This window comes from Procambarus clarkii, chromosome 22 (assembly GCF_040958095.1).
Source record: "Procambarus clarkii isolate CNS0578487 chromosome 22, FALCON_Pclarkii_2.0, whole genome shotgun sequence".
In the NCBI taxonomy this organism is placed as follows: domain Eukaryota; kingdom Metazoa; phylum Arthropoda; class Malacostraca; order Decapoda; family Cambaridae; genus Procambarus; species Procambarus clarkii.
Window position 1 is genome coordinate 40846505 of NC_091171.1, and position 9480 is coordinate 40855984.

A 9480-nucleotide genomic window follows, 5' to 3' on the forward strand; every position below is an offset into this window, starting at 1 on the left:
ACAATATTACTTACACGAGGGACTTCACGCTCAATAAAACACAATATAGCATAGAGAACAGGAGATGCTTTCAAACATATTTATTTATTTATTTATTTATTTATTTATTTATTTATTTATTTATTTATTTATTTATTTATTTATTTATTTATTTATTTATTTATATACAAGAAGGTACATTGGGTTTGAGAGAATACATAGCATGGTGTTTATAATCTTGTAAAGCCACTAGTACACGCAGCGTTTCGGGCAGGTCCTTAATCTAACAGATAATTTTAAGTAGGTAAATATACAGGGGTAATAAACCCATTAAATCGACTCCCCCCCCCCTACCCTCTCTGAATCCGTAAATGTCAAAACGATGCTTTAGTTTAAATTACAAATGGAAAAAATATTCAGATAGTGGTCTTCAAGTAAATTTAGATAAAAAACACAGACTAGATCTAATTAAAATTTTGTGCTCCCTCAATAATTTTCCGGTACCATGTTTACAGTACTAGAAGTGGGTACCTGGCTGTGCCTGGGTCTCTTAACCGCCCCCTCGTCCTGCTCTTGTTCCCTCCTCTTCCCTGCTCTCGTCCTCTCCTCTTTCTCCCCTCTATTCCTTCCCCGTCACTCCCCTCTCAGAAAATGTATTATTACACATGAACAAATCCACAAGGGCCGTGACGAGGATTCGAACCTACGTCCGAGATAATCCCAGACGCTGCCTTTATGGTTTGTGTCTCGGAGAGGCTGCAGGATCCAGTAAGTTCAGTAGAACTTCGATTTCAACTCTTTTACCATGTCGTAGCTCAGTCGATAAAGGCAACGTCTGGGATTATCTCGGACGTAGGTTCGAATCCTCGTCACGGCCCTTGTGGATTTGTTCATTTGATGCATCACGCTATTGTGATTTCTGTGTGTATTATTACATTTTTTCTTTTTATTAAAATATGAGGTACATCTGCATTAGTGCAGCTACCCTAGACTATATGAAGTGGAGTACAGTGTGTCAAAAAAGCTAACTAGGTGATGCTAAAAAATCCCCATCACACAGGATGGTTAGTCATACAGAGGCATGTGATAAGCGGTCTGCACTGGCAGACTCCGGATGCATTTTGAGGATATCAACAACACAAGATTGAATAAGGTAGCAGTGGTAATACAAGTCCCCATCTCGCAGGATGGTTAGTCATACAGAGCCATGTGTTTAATAGCCTGCACTGGCAAATTTTGGGTATACTGTGAGGATATCTTCAAGAATACGAGAGTGAATAAAGTAATTGCAAAGCTCCAGGTACCTCATGCCAACTGGTCTGAAAGGTCTAATAACTGGGCATTCAGTGATGTAGTGCGGGAGATCATGCCGTAGTTCCTGCTCGCAGAGTTTGCAACTGGAGTGCTCAGGATTGGGAGACCCGTCACCTGCAGCCACCTGCCACAGGTAACGGTAACCCAACCTGATCCTTGCAACCACTGTGTCGCACAGTCTAGTGGACGTTTTGTGCTGTCCATAGATGTAGGTTTCAGATCTGAACAAATCATAGCTTTTTATACTAGTACTTTCAAGTCGTTGGGAGTCAGTAAGTTCTTTCCTATCAGATCTGAATGTTTGGACCAATACAGTTTTGACAGCAGAGATGGGGATACCTAGATCTAATTCAACTTCAAACTTGTTACACGCTAATTTGGCTGCAATGTCTGTCTCATTTAATATTCTGCGATTCAAAGTCTGCTCTTCAAGCAATCGAAAACTTCTCTTGGAAGATCGACAGCAAGAACCTCATACTCCCAATTATAAATGACCTAATTGATGCACAGAGTAAAGGGTCTCGAATCTCCTTTGTATGGATACCTTCACACATAAATATAACCCGTCATAATGAGACATAGTCTTACACAACACGGTAACTCCTGAACAACTCTATGGGAAACAACAAATATTTCAAACTTTTTTTTTTTTTTTTTTTGTGATATATACAAGAGTTGTTACATTCTTGTACAGCCACTAGTACGCGTAGCGTTTCGGGCAAGTCCTTAATCCTATGGTCCCTGGAATACGATCCCCTGCCGCGAAGAATCGTTTTTTCATCCAAGTACACATTTTTTTAATGTTGCGTTAAACAGAGGCTACAGTTAAGGAATTGCGCCCAGTAAATCCTCCCCGGCCAGGATACGAACCCATGACATAGCGCTCGCGGAACGCCAGGCGAGTGTCTTACCACTACACCACGGAGACATGAACTAGATTTCATGAAAATAGCATGAGTCTATATAAAGACCAACATTTCTTAAAGCATTTCACTTAGGCTGACACCAACTGGCCTATGACACTCCCGTACCTAACATGATTCATCAAGGAAAGTTGGTTGAGGCTAGCCCCAAGCGTCTGGACCCCCAACTTTGGACAAACAGACAGACATTTTATTTTATGAATATGGGGTCCACGATAAACTAGCCGCCGCTGGCCGCAACAACAATCTACATTGATTAATCTGGAAATACGTAAATATGTCTTCGACTGCGCCGTTCTTTTCAGATTGTAGCGCAGATTGACGAGTAGCTTCTGCCGGTCTGTTTATATATCCCGTTGTTGTGACGATGAGTGACGGCACTTGTTTTGCACAAGTTTTAACACCTCCTAACCAGTTATAACAACCAATATAGCAAGTTGCAACGACGTTCTAATACGTCGTAAACACGTTAAGCCAAGATGTAAGAAACTTTATTACAAGTTGTAACAAGCGGAAAATAGAGACAGTTTCGGTTTGTGTTTCCAGGGGTTGAAGGAAGGCCTGAGCTACCAGCCCTTCAGGCAGAGTTGTTTGGAATATTTATGATAATAATGATAATGAAAAAGTACATATATACAAAACTAGGGAAAAGTACATACGTACAAAATGAGTTACAAGCAGAATGTTGGATTTCTAGAGCTGCTATTTTATCTATGCCTACTATTCCTATCATCATACTATCATGCAAGAAGAACGCCGAAAGGATATATATCGACGGTTCATCGTAAGATTAGTAGATAAGATGTTGCAACAATTTAACTAGCTTTCGGGTTTTGCCTCACGGGCTATGGACAGTACAAGTAGCCTATCTAAGTGAGTTGCACCATCTGCTTGTGTAGCTCTCACCAATGACAGACTGTCATTAAAATTCCTTTAATCCCTACATCACTATGAGTAACAGAATATGAGCAAATGTATTAAAGTCTACCACATCTACGCTTGAATTTGACCGTAGCCTAGCTACAGTGATTATCCTTCTAGAATACAGTCCGACAACCGACTATTATCCAGGGTACTTCCAGGCGGTGATCCCATGGTAACCCAAACAACAGGAGGAACATCACCCCACACACACATATGTGCGTGGAGGCGCCTCCACCACATCATGTGCGTGGAGGAGCCTCCACCACATGATGTGCGTGGAGGAGCCTCCGCCACATCATGTGCGTGGAGGAGCCTCCACCACATCATGTGCGTGGACGAGCCTCCACCACATCATGTGTGTGGAGGAGCCTCCGCTACATCATGTGTGTGGAGGAGCCTCCACCACATCATGTGTGTGGAGGAGCCTCCGCTACATCATGTGTGTGGAGGAGCCTCCACCACATCATGTGTGTGGAGGAGCCTCCGCTACATCATGTGTGTGGTGGAGCCTCCACCACATCATGTGTGTGGAGGAGCCTCCGCTACATCATGTGTGTGGAGGAGCCTCCGCTACATCATGTGTGTGGAGGAGCCTCCACCACATCATGTGTGTGTGGAGGAGCCTCCACCACATCGTGTGCGTGGAGGAGCCTCCACCACATCATGTGCGTGGAGGAGCCTCCACCACATCATGTGCGTGGAGGAGCCTCCACCACATCATGTGTGTGGAGGAGCCTCCACCACATCATGTGCGTGGAGGAGCCTCCACCACATCATGTGTGTGGAGGAGCCTCCACCACATCATGTGGTGGAGGCTTACTCCGTACACATTTTCATATGTAGATATGATAGAGCTTAATAAGCTCAGGAACATGTACACCAGTAGATTGCAAGTTGAGAGACGGGATCAAAGAACCGAAGCTCAACCCTCTCAAACAGAACTAAGTGAGTACAACTAAATGAGTACACAGGCATGACACTGAATAACCTAATCGGTTCCAGACGAATATACAATTACGGAATTAAGAAGTTTTCAAGTTGAATTATTTTACTATGGAACCCATATCCATCCTTTAACAGCATTTAAAATATATTAAACAATGAGTCATTTCTGCTAACCATAGCATCTATCTCACAACCCCGTGAGAAGAGATACATATGCATGGTCTATGCCGGAAAGATAGCAGAGTCCTTGATGTTCCTGCTGCTTAACTTCAGCACGGCAAATGTTTTACATAAGACATAACAAACACCTCCAACCATAACATCCACACGAGTGAGCAGCCCGGCCTCTCCCCCCTCTCACAACGTCGCAAAAATGTATATACTAAATTGCGCGAGCCTAACCTAACTGATGGGGCCCACACATAGAAAACGTGGTTGTTTGTGAGAGGCTATGATTAATAGTATATTTATATTGCGTCCATTGGAGGGGTTTGACGTCAAAATTCGATGTATTATTTGAGAGAACAGGTTGTGATAAAGAAAACGACTTCACAGTAGTGAGCCATCAGTCACTGAGAGATGCTCAGTATGAAGAAGCTGCGGTACCGGAAAAAAATATATCTAGGAATAATCAAACGAACCTAATTTGATTTTCAATAAAACTAATTGATTATTCAGCTGTACAAATCCCTGGGACGCTCTCATCTCCACTATTTATATCTCAGCAAAGACACCTCGCCTAGTAAAAGGACTTCACAGCAATGGTAAAGATTTAGCAAAGAGTGGCACCCAAATAATCTCAAAACTAAGTCAACTCTCATGCCAGGATAACATTGAGGGCCTCGGGACTATCAATACTTCAAACCAGACATCAAGACCTTCAAAACACCAAACAAGTTGGAGGATAACCCAGACTATTTCCTTTAAAAAGTCCAGTGTAGCTCACACATGGGTGTTATAATGGGGCTTCAAGCTCAACACGCCACAATATAGGATACACAACAACAAAATGCAGTTTCAACCATAGGGTAATGAACCTATGGAATCGCCTATCCGCTGAAATATCAATTATTTGGACTGAGTGCTAGAGCGATCTTGCAGAGTTGGCGCTCGATCCCCATTAGCTTGACCGATTCAATACCGTTTCTTTTTTTTTTTTTTTTTTTTTTCTTTTTTTTTTTGAGATATATACAAGAGTTGTTACATTCTTGTACAGCCACTAGTACGCGTAGCGTTTCGGGCAAGTCCTTAATCCTATGGTCCCTGGAATACGATCCCCTGCCGCGAAGAATCGTTTTTTCATCCAAGTATACATTTTACTGTTGCGTTAAACAGGGGCTACAGTTAAGGAATTGCGCCCAGTAAATCCTCCCCGGCCAGGATACGAACCCATGACATAGCGCTCGCGGAACGCCAGGCGAGTGTCTGTTTCCTTATTTTGTCCATATAATCCACCTCCCTGTCCATATATCCCCGCTCCCTCTCCTCATTTCCCAGCTCCCTGTCCACATATCCCAGCGCCTTGTCCTCATATCACAGTTTTTTCTGCACAGATCCTTTCCAAGTGCTATATAGTCATTGTAGCTTAGCACACTCTCACGATGATTAGCTCACCTTGCCAACCCGCCGAAGCCGTAAATGCCAAGACAGAGCTCCTTGTGAGAATGCCACAAGGAGGGGGGAACTCCTCAGGAAGGGAGGGAAGTGAGGAGGGCGACCTTTGACGAGCCCCTGCGGCTGCTTCTCCCCAGTGTCACTGGAGACAGTGACCCACTGAGAGATCAATTAAGTCTGGCGTTGAGCTTACGGCCTGTCAACCTCTGGAAGGCCGTGACTCTAGCTTACTGATCAACCAGCAGGTATACGTTTGCGATGAGTCACAATAACGTGGCTCAAGTACGTCCCTTTACCTTCTAGTGTGTGGTCTGGTCAACAGGTATACGTTTGTTGGTTTAGTCTTGAACATAGTTCAGAAAAGAAATCTCTAATTGTATATACACCGAAAAGCGGGGTACACTTCTTGGTATGCACATTTCCCCCGTAGGCGTTGGTAAATTTACCTGAATTTTCCTGTGGGGCCACTATTTATCTGGTGTCCTCGACGTGGACAAGAAGCCGGGGTCTTGTCAAAGGTCCTCCCAGTGTTCCTGAGGATTTGTCCAACGGGATCTTAAACTGAAGTAATGTGTTGGTGTTTACGGCTTCGGCGGGTTTTCGATTCTATGAGTTGATTCTCATAGAATCTTTCATAGAATAGAATCATAGAATCTCAGTTCTTTCTCACCCAGCCTGTGGGTGAGAAAGCATCTCTTGTTTTCTGTCCTGCATTGTGGCTTCTTGAGCTTGAAACTGTTGCTCCTTGTGTTACAATTGACTTTTTAAAGAAACGGTCTGGATTAATGTCCTCCAACTTCCGTATTTCAAAGGTTTCGATGAGATCAGCCCTGTCGTGTCTGGTTTTCAGTGCTGAAGTCCAGTTCCTTCAACGTTACGTGAGCGTGAATGAACCTCATTCTGCCCTGAGATGCTGGGCCACCACCAGGAGGACGGGGAAGCGGCACCAGTAGTCGTAGGTCGCACTGAAATATTTATACACCTCAGCTCTGCGTTTCTGGCTTGTATTGATTTTAGTGATTTTTTTTATTTCGAAAAACAGGACTAAATGTTCGAGGACCGGCAGCTCTCTGACGATGAGTTGGGCGTCTGGCATGGATATTTGGGGTTATGTGGAGTGGGTGCCTGGGGGTATGTGGAGTGGGTGCCTGGGGGTATGTGGAGTGGGTGCCTGGGGGTATGTGGAGTGGGTGCCTGGGGGTATGTGGAGTGGGTGCCTGGGGGTATGTGGAGTGGGTGCCTGGGGGTATGTGGAGTGGGTGCCTGGGGGTATGTGGAGTGGGTGCCTGGGGGTATGTGGAGTGGGTGCCTGGGGGTATGTGGAGTGGGTGCCTGGGGGTATGTGGAGTGGGTGCCTGGGGGTATGTGGAGTGGGTGCCTGGGAGTTATGTATGCAGCGTGAAATCCTTGGGTCGGCTGCTCTGTCGACTCAAGAACTTCGCCAACGCAGTACAGGACCTACAGCTAGCCTTGCCTATTCAACGTTACCGTCAGGACAATTCATCTCTAACAATAGTTCCCTCCATCGTTGTCCTGACTAACTGCCTACACGCCTCTCCCAGCCCTCGACGACTGCTGGACTACACACCCACCATCCTTCTCCCGTCCATCGTCTCCTGCGGGGCCGGTGGGCGAGCCCGTCCGCACGTAGCCGTCTGCGTCTTCTGGCGCCAGATCTATCCATGCTCCACAGTGACCTAGGGAGCGATTGTCACACATTAATGTTTTTCTCCTCACACTTTTCTCCTCCGCTGGGAAGGGAAGTTATGTAGCAATTATATTAAGTGTAATATAATTGCTCTAACTTATCAGAAGTTTCAGTGCAGATAGTTAGATGTGTCTGTTAATTCCACATAATCTATCCATAAGAATTCCACATCCCAAGAAGCTCTACATTAATCTTACATGCGTTACCAACACACTTGACGTCTCCTCCCTGCACACACTGTCTTGCAACACACGCCCTGCCCGTTAATTGCAATTAATGTCTTTTTCCCACGGATACAGGATCAGTCAGGCCAGTCGACAGGTAACCTGCAAAGAAGTTGGTCGGATTGGCAAAGTGAGAAGTTTTTAATAAACGCCTTATTAAGCTGCCTTAATCTTTTGATGTGGGCCTCTGGGGACAGGTTCGGTGTGATATCAACCCCCCAGATCTTTCTCTCTATTTCACTCTTGCAGGATTTCACCTCCCAGATGGTACCTTGTGTTCAGCCCTCTGCTCCCTTCACCTAATTTAATTACTTTACACTTACCTGAGTTAAGCTTTAAGTAGCCATTTTTTATACAATTCCTCCAGTTTGTCCAGGTAGTGTAATTGTATTAAAACCAAATTTTAGGCTGTAGCCTACATCCTTTTTCAAGGTGCTGTATACAGTATTCTGAACATTGTATACAGCTTTTTGGGATGAACATTTTCGAATGTAGATTCAATCCGAAAATGAGAATTTTAATACACTTACACATATATATATAACATTTTAATACACTTACACATAACGTCACATTACAGCAGATTGATGAAGAAAAGGACTTTGGAGTCAACATCCACGACTCAACGAAAGTTGCACAACAGGTTGGGGCAGCAGTCAAAAAATCTAATCAAACACTTAGAATAATCAAGCGTACCTTTGACTTTAAGGAAAAAGAAGGTAGTGATTCAATTGCATAAATCTCTGGTGAGCGCCTATTTGGAGTACTGTATCCAAGCATGGAGATCACATCTTCAAGACATAGCTGCTCTGGAGAAAGTGCAACACCGGGCAACAAAAATCATTCCAGAGCTAAGTTAACTCTTGCATCAGGAACGGTTGAGGGCCAGAGCGCTAACAACACTGCAAACCAGGCATGACAGGGCGGATCTCATTGAAACTTTTAAATACTGAACAATTTGGAGGATGTTGGTCCGGAAAATTTCTTCAAAAGGTCAGATGTAACACAGAAAACGAGCAACGGGTTCAAGCTCAACAAGCCACAAGATATGACTAAGAACAGGAGAGGCTTCCTCACCCACAGAGTTATAAACCCATGGAACTGCCTACCCGCCGAAGCCGTAAATGTCAAAACTCTGTTATTTTTTAAAGTACAGCTGGAAAATATTATCAAGGCAAGTGGGAGAACCTTCGACAAGCCGCCGGCTTCCTGTTTTCGTCAAGGCCACTAGTGTTTGTGGCTCCCAATTAAATATATGTTAATTAAGGGGTCTTTCCTTCACCTTCAATAATAATAATAATAACATACTATCTACTTCTATATTATATTAATAATAATAAATAATAATAAAATATAATTAAATATAATAATTAGCTTAAGGACCTTTTTACTTTATTAATAAGCTTGGGTATACATAGCAATGTGCTGCTATCCTATTCTATATCAAAGATTACACACTGTAGATAAAAAAAAAAAAAACTAGCTATAAGTTCATCTAATAGTCCCATCTCACTGGATGGTTAGTCATACATGGAATCAGGGGAAGATTATACCAGCCTCAGTACAAAAACAAATCAACTTTGGCTAAAAATCAGGAGAGAACATGAAGTGTAAGGATGATCTATTAGCCTCCACTAGCAAAAAAAAAAAAAAACCTGGGTACAGCATAAGAATATCTTCCAATATTCTTGAGTATATGGAGTAATTACAGAGCTCAAAGTACCTCATACCATTAGGTCTCAAGTCCCTTATAACAGGGACAATCACAGATATAGTGTTGGAGAATATGTCCCAACTCTTGTTCACATAAGTTTACAATTAAAATGTTCACCATTGGGGGGATTCATTA